The sequence below is a fragment of the Anas platyrhynchos genome, chromosome 1 (assembly GCF_047663525.1).
Source record: "Anas platyrhynchos isolate ZD024472 breed Pekin duck chromosome 1, IASCAAS_PekinDuck_T2T, whole genome shotgun sequence".
Lineage (NCBI taxonomy): Eukaryota > Metazoa > Chordata > Aves > Anseriformes > Anatidae > Anas > Anas platyrhynchos.
This window is the reverse complement of record NC_092587.1, coordinates 141,160,169-141,173,364: the sequence shown is the minus strand read 5'-3', so window position 1 is coordinate 141,173,364 and position 13,196 is coordinate 141,160,169. Positions and strand designations below refer to the sequence as shown.

The 13,196-nt window shown below is 39.7% G+C and overlaps 1 long non-coding RNA gene across 1 annotated transcript; it reads right to left on the bottom strand.

The window, feature by feature from the left end:
• Positions 1-1,662: 1,662 nt before the first annotated feature.
• LOC106015117 (uncharacterized) lies at positions 1,663-10,200 on the bottom strand. Its single transcript, XR_005262841.2, has 3 exons — positions 10,073-10,200; positions 9,488-9,538; positions 1,663-1,792 (listed from the first exon to the last, which is right to left on the bottom strand). It is a non-coding gene; the product is annotated as an uncharacterized lncRNA (long non-coding RNA).
• Positions 10,201-13,196: the final 2,996 nt, after the last annotated feature.

Here is a 13,196-nt window from a genome sequence, read left to right as displayed (position 1 = left end):
GAAGTATTTGTATAGGAGGACAAGGAGAACATTAGCAATGCATGAGGACTCCCTGTATGGTCTTCCAAGGGAAACAATGCAGTTTGTTCCCTTGTTCTGAGATAGCAGCCTCTTTATGTTTTGATGATTTTATTTATATAGAAAACATTACTGTCCTAGCCTGTGTCTTCAACCTTTGAAGTGCATTGGAATAGCCAGATTTGTGTAAAGAAGAGAAGAGGAAAATCAAACAAGACCTGCATGTACTAGGGAGAGTCCAAGACAGCCTTTTGAAAAAGATGCTATAATGCTATGTGAATGGTAAAAACTTTGCATCAGGACGGAGAAAGGAGTGGAAGTAAGGAGGATTTGGGGAAGGAAATCCAGCTAGTAAGCTAAAACCACCAACTTATATTTAAGCTGGTGGCCAGATTTCTGAGGATATGTTCAGAAGAAAGGCTGAAAAAAGTGAAGTGAAACACTATTATAAAGTAAAGTAAGGTAGTGCTTGCATGTAAAGAAAAGCTTCCTTGTAATTCCTTGCAAAAGAGCAACCAAGAGCTTTAAGAAGTTTATGGCAAACGTTAGAACTGGATTCCTAATAAAAATCAGTCATTCAAGTGTCGTTGTGCTGCTGTGGTAGGGGAGTGAAGAGATACAAACAGTAGCCAGAGCTTTGACTCAGAGGTTAACCATGGTTTTACATGCAAGTGGAGCTAGAGAGTGAGAAATGTGTCATGGAGCTTTGTTATTTTTCCCATTTCTTGTTCGCTTTAAAGCAACAGAGTTCTATGGATTAGGGGAACAGGGTGTTACTATTGGTCTACTGGAAGCATCAAAAGCTGTTAAATAATCAGGGGTACAGAGCAGGAACAACTATTGTTAGAGGGAGCCTAACCTTACTTACAGGACCCAAAGTGGCTTAAAGAACATCAAGTCATTGACATAGATTTGTTTGGAGTGTTTTTTATATTTCCTTTTGCAAAGAAAGCTTGGGTGAGAATGTAACCTGTTAAGCCACCAGTCAATATGCTGCATTGAACAATAACTGCTGTCTTTTACTGCTATTATGAAATGACCTTTTGCTGATTTAACTCTTTTTGAAGACACAATAATGACTTCAGAGTTGCCCCGTTCACCACTGATGGTAATAGCCTTGATGTTTCTCCAGCTAGAAGAAGTAATGAGATGGGAAAGGTCCAAGCCTGTGAGATTGAGCAATACAGCCAGAGAAAACAAAATACGGAGAGCAACAGAAGGCAAAAAAAAAGAAGACATGAGCCACTTCAACACTTTCTCCTTTGAGACATTGTCTAAGCCTGATGCTAATTCACCATCTGAGGGGGGATTATCTTAATGTGGGTGACCAGAATGTCTGATCACAAGAGGAGGCACAAAACCTGAATTAGGAACTACCATTTAACTGGTGACAAAAGAGTAGTTTGAGCTGATAGTAGTTTAAGCTATTAAACTGAAGATATTAACCTCTCGGGAGTGCTAAGCAGAGTTTGAAAGTGAATAAAAAAGGACAAAAGCAGCTGGACTTTTATTTGATTCTTGTTTGGGATACAGAAAAAAGTTCTACTTAATGTAGCCATTGTTTCCCTCCAACCCCATCCACCCCTACCAGGTCTCTAGCCACTTTCTGGAGAGCTGGGAAGGTGATATCATGGGAGGCAGCATCTCATCCATCCCTGGATCATGTGGGAGAAGCAGTTCTGAGCTCTGAACTCTCCCAGCATCTTTCGCTCTGCCGGATGATGAGTGAGCTTCACTTCCTTCTGATTTCAGCTTCTTGCTCTTCTTAAGAAGCCTGAAGGAGGGAAAAGAAATCAGACCACAGTCCCATGCTTTTTTTATTATTGTTATTTTACTTTCTTAAACAGGATACACTGGGGGCAGGAATGCACACTACATGTAGGCAAGCTGGAAAAAATAATTTTTGTTTACATGATTCATCAGTAAGTCCTGCCTTTATTTCCCCACCCTTCGTTTGTGAGGTGTTTGTGCCATGTTGCTCAGCAGCATTGCAGCACGTGGTTTCAGAATGACAGCGTACTGGGGAGAAGGAGCAAATGAGGCAAAGGACACAAAGGAGTGCAAGAGAAAGAGCAGAGCTAAAGGAAAGAAGACAAATCCATACATTAGCTGAGCTGTCTCTGACATATATCTTATTGCCGATCAGACCTTTTCTCTGTTTTTAGAAAGTTAAGCACACAGCTCCAATAGCTTACAAAACTGGGATTTTCCTGTGTTGTTTCACTTGGTAGAAATTTCTCAAAGTTTGTTTTGCTTTCTTCAAGAACAGCTTTTCAAGGACACATTTCAATTTACTGAAACATTTCAAATCTGACGTGTATTTTTGTGCTAACTCAGAGACATTGCTTACCAATACATATAAACACAAGTGGTAGGGAGGGGAAGGAGCTTGGTTCATGCACTGTGCAGCACACAGAGAAGGCTTCCTGCTCATCCAAGAGACTTCGTGCTGGGTAAGTTCCTGCTTTTGACAACATTGTGAACATTTCTGCACACCCCAGACATTTGGGAAGCCAGAGCAGAGAAGGGGCAGTAGTGGAAGAAAAAGAACATCTAAAGCAGAGTCACCTGGTGACCCTAATAGACCACTCCAAAGGAGCTACAGCTTAGAGTAGCTTTCAGAGGCACCCTCATATCTGGGAAAAACTAGCCCATGGTCCCAGCTGGCTTGAAAAAGAGCAGGCACAGGCTGCCTCCTCAAATTCCTTATTCTGATATCTACAGTGGTTAGGACCCAGAATTTTCGAGATATTCTGGAAAGGTATAGCGTCAGTGACTTGCGTAGAAGATGTTGCAATAACGTAACACTTCCTTTCGCATGGCACTGAAACTGAGCTCCCAGAGCATGGACAGAAATCAGACAGAACAACCATAAAAAAAATAAAAAAAAAATTATCCAAACGCCTTATCTTCTAATACTCAGCAAATATGGCCATGGGTGAGATGAAATACATAGCAATTTTGAAATTGGCCAAATCTGCAAAGCACTTTACAGAAATGCAAGCACCGTGTCCCTGACAAAGATTATGTTTCTATTCCTGGCATTAAAGCAAGTAGATCCATGTTTTTCACAGCCTAATGCACACCAATTATAACAGCTTACAAGAAAACTGGCCAAAACATGCTCTATTTACAAATCAAATGCATTTGAAAGATATCTTTTGCCCAGTGTGTTTTGATTGCAATGGCTGCTACTGAAAAGAGTCTTTGACAAACATTTTTGGGAAAGCCTACACTGAGGTAAGCAAGACAGCAGTTTTGGTGCTTAAAAAAACAGTTGTGTCATCCTGATAATGCAAGATGCTGAAGGAGCCTCCTGTAGGAACCCACACTTGTTGCAATGCTGAAATGGTCACCAGTTTTGTTTAGTGCTAATGATTTTCAAGGGAAATTGATTAAACTCAGAAAAATGTTTTATTGATTGCAAATATTTTTTTGAAAACCTAGAAAAAAAAGTGGACTACAGAGAAAATGACTCCTCAATGTAAATGTAAAAGTGAAATTGCAAGATCACTAGGACCCTCTGATTTTCTGAATTCATGAGCTTTTCAGCAACAAGCTAAGTTACACAAAGGCAATAATGTCTGCTACACCAAAGACAGTACATCGCATCAATCAGTGCAACCCTACAGCAGCTTAGGCTGCTTCTGGAACATTGCTCATATGGTACCAGCACATTGTGCTTACACTTCTGTGGTTTGCCAAGCTTCCTGCCTCTCCGTGCAATACTCAGTAAAGGGAGAACAAAGTAGTAGTGACAAAGAATAAAGTAGCATCAGCATTTGCAGGTATTGCAAAGTTGTTTTCCGCTGGAAAAAAAAAAAAAAAGAATGTTTTCTATTGAAAATTTTATCGTTTCTTTTGTTCCACATTTTCAGATATCTGATAATATTTGGCAGTCTGGGTTAAACAGGGTGTCTACAACAGATACATGTTAGTTCACATCTGTGCTATACTCTGGGGCAACCTGGGTCTGGCCAACATACTCAAAGTGAACATGACCCATCCAAGGAGTAGCAGCTGGGACCCGTGGGCAGATGCTCCTTTTCATTCCCATTTTCATACTTCTTGTGCATCTCCCATTCTGAAGAGATGGCAAACACTTTTATTCCCTGACTTTGATACATCTCACCCTCTGTTGGCCTTTCCTAGTTTTCATTGTTCAAAATTATTTAGTCTCTTGATGACAAGATACCTGTCACATGTAAGTTTTACAGAGTTACGGTGTGTCCTTTTTTTCTTTGTCAGTTTTGTTGGCAGCTATAAGTAAAAACTGTATTCAACACACAGCCTTGTCCTGACTAAATTTATAGCATGAGCTTGCTATGTAGAGACAAATATTTTATGATCTGGACTTGAAGAGAAGATAAAGCATGAGGATGATCCTTGAGTTACTGGGGAGAAAAAATGTCCTGACTAGATGATGATTAAAAGATAGCACTTTCTTTCTTACCAACAGAGCTGAAGTCTTCCTAGAATGTACAACAAATAATTATAACACATGCATAGGAAAAAAAAATGCATAAGCAACTTTAAGAAACAAATAATTTTGAATCATTTGTTTTGTGATCTTGATAAACTTACTCTTGATAATAGACTAGTCTGGACTAGCCTAGACAAGAATAATTCATTTGGAAGGAACCTACAAAGACCACTGAGTCCAACTGCCTGACCCCATCAGGGCTAACCAGCAGTTAAAGCATTTTATTAAGGGCATTGTCCAAATGCCTCTTGAACACTGACAGGCATGGGGCATCAATCGCCTCTCTAGGAATCCCATTCTGGGGTTTGACCACCCTCATGGGAAAGAAATCTTTCCTAATGCCCAGCTTGAGCCCCCCAGGACAGCTCTGTGCCGTTCCTGTTTGTCCTGTCACCAGTGCCCCAGGAGCAGAGACCGGCACCTCCCTCTGCGCTTCTCCTCTTCAGGACACTACACAGAGTATTGAGGTTGCCTCTTGGCCTCCTTTCTCCAGGCTGGACAGTCCTGGTGTCCTCAGCCTCTCCTCACAGCACGTGCCTTCCAGCCCTTCTACCTGCTTTGCTGCCCTCCTCTGGAGTCATTCAAATATCTTAATATCCTTTTTAAATCATGAAGCTCAGAGCTGCACACAATACCTGAGAATGAAAGCAATGCCCAACTGGACCACACCACGTCCCACCTGGCTCAGCAGTCTGTCTCCAGCAGTGGCCATGGGAGATGCTATTTAGGGTCATCAAGTGAATTTGGCCACTATGTACGGTCCATTCCTCTCATACACTCTCACAAACATAATTCCTGGGGGTAGATGGCAATTTCTCTACCCACCCTATCCATCTCTCAAACCCATTTCTTCATCTCCCACTCCATGTAGATCCATCTCCTGTCATATTCTGTGTTGTTTCTTTCTTCCTACAAAAAAAAAAAAAAAAAAAAAAAAAAAAAAAAAAAAGAGTCTAATGCTAGTCTCTCTGTCTAAACAATCTCTCAAAAACATTTCTTTTTATTAGACTGTCTTTCCTACCCACTTCACTCACTTTTCTGTTATTTCTTCTTACTGCTTACCTAAGTATGAAACACTTGCTCCAAATCCAACCTTACACAGATTTAGTCTAATCAGGCAATGACCAATTTTATTCCTAGACTGTGGACTGATCCACAGACTTGTTCTATATGTTCAGCACCAACAGCCACAAAGCAATGGAGTATGTTCAGTAAAGCCAAAATCTTCAGAGCTGAACCTTAAAACCTTGCTGAACCTTAAAAGACTCTCCTGAATGCTGTATTGTGGAAATTTCCATTTCCTATAAGTGCAGGAGTTTGACATTTGTCATCATCTTTTCATAATTCTCAAATGTATTTAATTAACAAGCTGAGTTAATCAACACTATTTTATGATATCTAGGTTTCAATATTCCTAATTTTTCACAATGACCAAAATAGTGGGACTGGATTAAACAAATTAGACAAGGTAGCCAAACCTGATAGAAAAAGGAGAGGGGAAAAGGTATATTTGAACTGGCAAAGAATTGAGGACATGACTGAAGAAATGTCATGTGTGCATAACTTTCTCAGATAAGTATATTAAAACACAGAAGATAAATAATCAATAATAGTCGGAAACCAAAAATCATTCTAAAGAAGTTACTGAGAGAGACATCATAGTAAATAATAATAATAATATAAAGTCACAAATGAACATACAAAGGACAAAAAAAATTATATTAAGATAATAGAAAAGGGGAGATAACCGAGGCAAGGCGCAGAAAATGGGACAGAAGGAAAGTAATGGCTGTGAAAGGAACATAAATTATTCTGGAGTGTGTTTCAAAGTATTTTTGTAAAGTACACAGGCTGTAACTTTCTGAGAAGCCACCAAATGGCATACCTGAAGAGGAAATGAAGCATGTGCCCTTGTGGTTAGCTGACCCAATTAGCAATGGTAGTTGGCCCAATTTAGAAAACAGGAGCTATGCTTTTATGTATCACTGTCCTAAATACAATTGACGTTATACCCGTTTCAGTGATATAGCTCTGCCTTCTTTGATGCTTGATTGTGCTTTCTATCGAAGATGGCTCAATGGGACACTTTTCTTCTACATAGTACTAAGTAGAAACCAGTATTTTTGCATAAGTGCTTTCTTCACACAGTCTGTGCTAGAAATAACAGATGGTGCTTTCATGACGTGGAACACTTTTTGAGGTCTTGTCTTACAGATCAGACCGTGGTACATTGTTCATGTTGAGTGGGTCAAAGGTAAATAACCAGACGAGCTAATTCCAAGTACATATGTTTTCTTACCTTAATTTTACAAGAGATAAGTGTGAAAAATGGCATCACTTAGTGGAGGAGAGGAGAGCAAAACTCTTCTCAAAATGGTTCAAAAGCTCTTCCTTTGTATACCCGGTAGCATAACACCAAAGTTGCATAATTAAAACATAAACTATGATGGTGATTTTAATCTAGATTTTTCTTCCAGAATTGCAGCAAGACACATTAGACAATACCATTATCTAATTAAATGACATCATTTTAATCCAATATAAAATCCAGCTGTTCAGCAGTGAGGAATTAGTCCAAAACATAATAGGCACTACTGAAATCATGCAGTACCATTGCCAGTACTCAATTTGTTTTGGCTAAATCTTGAAACATGTGCTTGAAGCTCCTGTCATCATCCCATCTCTTATGCATCCTTTTCCTTCCCCACCTTATCCTTTTCCTCTCTTTCATGTCTTAGAGTTTATTAACCCATGCATAATTTATAATTTAGAAATACTTATAAATCTTTTAGAAGTTGGAAATTGTGATTTTCACCAAGTGTATCAAATTATGAGCTGTTAAGATTGTTTGAAGCTTCCTGAGATGGTGTTGGCTCTAACTCTTTGCCTTCCTCTCCCTCATTTCCAGCCAATTGTAAAAAACAAACCAAACAAACAAACAATACAATAAAAGGATGTGTAGGAGATTCCTGTCTTATCTCTTTGGTTCAAGTATGGCAGGGAGAAAAGAGAAGATGCTGCCAAACCACCTTCCTCTGTTTTCAAGCTGCGCATATTTTTAGATGTGAACAATAGCATTTGACTTGAGGACAATTCCCTAGGTGCCTAAAAAATTGCCAGCAGGCCTAAAGGATTCCCAAATCATCACCACATTCACTCCCCTTTTAAGTTTTTCATCAATCCTCTTACACGTTCAAAAATGGGGAAAGTGGCTCAGAGCTCTTTTTCTCTTCATGCTCCATGGCCCTAGCTCGACTAGGGGTCCTGGAGGTGTCCCCAGACTGCTCAATGAGTGTGCTTCCAGGCATGCCGTCACTTGTCAGTGCGGGCACCTCCACATGGGCACCACTTCACCTTTTGCCAGAACCTGCTTCAGCCTTGTGAGAGAAGCAGAGTCTGCCTACAAAATACAGATGTGATAACAAAGTAAGTCCCTCCTAGCAGGAGTTTGTGTACATACCTGAGGAAGCTGAGCAAAAATCTCTTCTGTGCATTCATATGGACAGATATTCTCTCCACTCGAATACGTCTTTTACCAGAGCATAACAATCAATTAACAAGCAATTAACAATCGACCTCATCGCAGTCTACAACTTCCTAGTAAGGGGGTGTCGAGAGGCAGGAGACCTTTTCTCCATTAACACCAGCGACAGGACCCGCGGGAACGGGGTTAAGCTGAGGCAGGGGAAGTTTAGGCTGGACATCAGGAAGGGGTTCTTCACAGAGAGAGTGGTTGCACACTGGAACAGGCTCCCCAGGGAAGTGGTCACTGCACCGAGCCTGATTGAATTTAAGAAGAGATTGGACTGTGCACTTAGTCACATGGTCTGAACTTTTGGGTAGACCTGTGCGGTGTCAAGAGTTGGACTTGATGATCCTTAAGGGTCCCTTCCAACTCAGGATATTCTATGATTCTATGATTCTATGATAGCCTAATACTGGTCTACTTTACCACACCCTTAATAAGGGTGTATCTTAACATGGTCATCATTTGACTACCTTAATGGACCAGATGGTCTTCAAAAGTTCCCTCCAACTAAACTATTCTATTCTATTAATACAGTTATCACATCCTTTATCAACGCTACAAAGGATCAACTTACTGTACGCGAGAGAGAAGCAGATTGTGCTTTATCTTACTTCAGGTTAACACTGGTCTAATTAATGGTGTGGAGTTTGGGGGACGGCTCTATGTTAGAACACAGAACAAGTACAAAACCTTTTCTGCATCCCAACTTGGAAGTTACATTTTTTTCCAGTCTAAGGAGAATCATGTTGCAGGATCCAAAGCTGTATTTCTCATCTTTTGCCATGTTTTTGCCCTGTCTCTTTATCTTTTCTGCCATAAAACAATCCAGCTTTCACAATAAAAACAAAAAGTGTTCTCAACACCTGCACACCCAGTCATATCAGGACAAATAAATTAATGGGCTAGAGAACAGGTTGTCTGTTTCTCTCCATATAGCTCTTTTTGCCTTCAAAAATGTGTTCTCAACTTCACTTCTACTGGGAAATATCCCTAGCCTGGGCTGGTTCCTGTACCATAGCCAAGGATTTCCTGGGAAGAAGCTGGCTGATACAAGGCAGAAGTGTACCAGGCAGCATGCAGGTGGAGGAGACACTTGTGGGACAGTGCCCATGAGCTGCTTTTGTTCACAAGCATGTATGTATGTAGACTCCCTATCTCAAAAGGGATTTTTGAACAACATCAAATAGCCTTTCACACAAAGGCTTTTAACTTAAGTGCCTCCCTATACAAGAGAATGGAAATCAAAGAGCAATAGTTGTATATTGAAATTTTAAGATGTCTCTCTTTTTCTTTTTGGAGTTTGGTTGACGCATGTCAAAAGGATTTTTTGGAGACTGTAGTGGCTGAAGCTATGGCCATGCCCCTATTGCAATGAACAGCAATTATACTCTGTGTTAAACAGAGAAAGTCACAAACAGGAAAACTCAATAAGCAGACAATTTAAAATAATAACCCACATGTGTTTCTTGCAGCCTGGTAAGGAAATGGGAGTCAGGTCATTCCACAACCTGTTTAAAAATGGAAAAGGAAGGGAGTTATTTGGATGGGTATGAAAATGTCAGGAAGTGATAAAACTCCTGACTTCTTCCTCATCCCTTGCCAAGAGCTTTATACATCTTAAGCAAATACACCAGAGCATGAAAGAGACTTATTTTGTACTATTCAGAAGCCTTTCAATAGAGAAATTTAGAGAAAAATCATTATCAATTCAGTTCCAGGCATTACGCCAAATAATACTTCTGCTCTGCACGTGACAGTCTATTTCCAAGAGAGCTGATGTCTTCCTTGTGAAAACTGCGAAACAAAACAAAGCAAAACCAATGAATCCTTTTCCCAAGGAGATGGAAGTAATCCAGTGGTCTCTGGTTTGCTCACACAGCTAGATGGTATGCTAGGCTCTCTTATTTTAACAGATTTGAATGAGATGCCATGTACAAAGCTGCCTCTGCAATATCAAATCTTTGATTTGGCTTGTACATACAACAGAAATAACAAGTCCAATTCCATAACAGTGTAGTTCAAGATACTAGATCTTGACTGACCTTGATTTCCCCAATTAGGTCCTGAAACAGCTCTCTGAAATGAGTCGCTGGACTGACACAAGTTACTGTTTGTGATCAGTACGGTAAATGAAACTTGGACAATTCTGAATCATCTTAATAGAGTAGCAGTCTGGAAACCAAGTCAGAAAGAATGTATAAATTGTGGTCATCTCCTGTTTTTACTTCACTGACTAAAACATTGACAGTGTTATCCACAAAGTCCTCTACATTAATCTTGTGAGCAGTGTAAGTGATAGCATTTCTTCATCTGAAGGGACAAATCTGCTCCTAATTCTGCTCTGTACCTGGCTATGAATTTTAACTTTTCCTCTTGTAAATTGATTTAAATTAAAAAGAAATTCATATTAATGTCGAGTTAATACAGATTACAATATAAATGACCTAATTATAAATTATAACATGAGTTACTGCATATGCAGGACAGACTTATGAACCATTTGCTTATTATTTTTCTTGTTGAGTCTAGTGTTTCGAATGTGTTTAGTACAATAAGCTTTCTTCACTATCTGCTCGTCAGATCTATAAATCAAACCGTTTTGAAATCTTTGAATGATCAAGTCTTGCTGATAAGAATCTAATCCTTGTAAAACAGTTTGTTCTCTACCTCATATTTTTTCCTGCATTCTTACATTATTATTTTTTTTTGGTCTTTCACCTTTTTAATTAGGATCTGTGTGATACACAATGTTGTTGAAGTTCATTGTCTGTGGTGCACTACTGTGAAAGTTTGTTGAGTATTTGTTTGAAAATACTTGTATACTTATTTTAGAGAAGGAGATAATGTTAATGTCATATGAGATTTTAAAGTTAAATTGCACCTATTCCCAAGAGGAAATATGTTTGTGACTTTGACCAAAACAAGTGTGACCAGGCTCAAGCCTCCCAGAACAGAGTATGTGGTCTCCATCTGCTTTTGTTTTAAAATCAGACAAAAAGGATAGCTTGGGACCTTTCTTGCCTAGGAAAGCCCCTTCATAAAGGGTTCGGGCATCTTCAGGTATTCCCAAAAAATAAGCAGTACTTCTCCACAGCCTGAACTCAGGCTGTGCTCAAGGTGCTTACAAGATGCAGGAACAGTAGCAGTGGCTCCTCTGAGCCCAGCACATTGCAAAGAGCCTCAGACAGGCCCTGTACAAACTCAGCTACTGACCACCATGGCCAAGCTTCCCAGCACTAAGAGCAGTGGTTCTGTCCAAATCTTTACAGGCTCAGACAGAAATATCATCTTCCCAAGAATAAAGCTATTCCAGCACCTTTCGAGGACTGTGATTTACAGACCATCTGTTCATTTGAACATTTCAGAGTAAACCCTCTCTCTAATTATATGTATTTTTAACAAAAGTTTGTATTATATGAGCAGAAACTATATCAATAATATAGTTTATAATATATGGTTTATATACCTAAATATAGCCTAACACTGGCAAAGAAAACACATCTTACAGAAAATGATCATTATAAGCCCATTTTTTCAAACCTCCCCCATTTGTTCCATTTTCCGTCACACGATGTTTCATAGTTATTTAGCAGTTTCCTTACTAACGGTTAAAAATAACTCTAGGTGATGACTGGACTCCCTTTGACTACACATGCAACAGGGAAGCTCTGACAGTGCATGGATGGGCAGGCAGCCCTATGGCATTCAGAAGAAAACAGTAATCTCAAGAACTGGATGTACAGTACATGCAGACTCTTCAGGACCAATAGGGCTTGAATCTCTGCTCGCATGCCTGCACATCCAGGTAAACTCAGGAACCAGCAAAGCCCCAGAACAAAATCCCTAAGACAAGTCTACAAGGTGCTTCACTTCTCATTTTGCAACTCTCCATCTTGTGTATTTTCTTTCATGTCTTACATACATTTAGTACTTCATCTGATCTCTTCCAACTTCATCCAAAGATTTAGGGTTTTCCTTCTGAAAACATTGGAACATCATACACACACAAAAAAAAAAAAAAAAAAAAAAAAAAAAAAAAAAAAACAAAAAAAAACTTAAGTATTCTGCCATGCCCATGTATTCCCTAGAACATATACATGGGTTTTGCTCACAGAAGCCCCCAGAGAAGAAGAGGATGACAGAGAATTGTTACTGTGCTATGTTCATTCTTTTTCCTTTTGGAAGATAACCTTTGAGCACATTTTTCTCCTAGCACTCCTAGCAGAAAGAAATCATGATTTTAGTTTCTCCCTCCCCCAGACTTTGTTCAGGGCTCAGATTTGGAGTTTCCTGTTAGACAGAGTGTGCTTGAAGTGCTCTGATTATTCATCCTTGGAACTCTTCCACCCTCTTTCACAATCCTGGGTCTGCAGCAAATTAGCTGCTTGTGAAAATACATTCACAGCCCACATGGAGGGATTGCTCAGTGCTTCAGAGTCCATAAGAGATCTCTTTCCCTCTGCCGTCACTTTCAGAAGGATATATGCACTTATACTTGCAAAAGTGTCATAGTATCCCCCTCAGCTTCTACTAACACCACGTGCCTTCAAACCCATGTTTGCTGAATGTCCTTGTGGTCACACCATTTCTATTCCTTGCCAGCTTGACACCCCAAGCCTGCTAAAGAACATGCTCTGGGGCTGTAACTTGTCCATTTCTGTAGCTTTTGTCTTTTACCCATTCTCAGCAGTTTCAGCACAGAAAGACTACTTTCTGCACTCCAGCAGTTCTGTGCCCTACTTTGTGTCTCTTCTTCAGAAAAGAGGACTGGTGCAGAGAAGAAGAGTTTTGAAAGAGAGAAAATTTAGCAAACACTAGTCATGCTTTCAACTGCATGGTCATATTGCACACAGCATGTAGAAACTGTAGCAGTAGCAGCAAGGCATAAAACATGAGGGAATAGCTCACGGAACTCAAACTGTTAAGAAACAACCACAAAATCCACGCAGGTACCCAGGTGGACACAACACGTGGCTGGAAACACCAACCATCAGCTTTAGAAATGTTTGAAGTTTACAAACCACTGTACAGATTTTGTTAGACAAATAGACAGATACAGCATCCTTTCATTCATGTAATAATCAGAGAACTTCAAGCAGTCACTGTGTAACAGAAAAATCCCAAACTGAGCTTTACTCAGTGTACTTTTTCCTATGCAAAACTTTT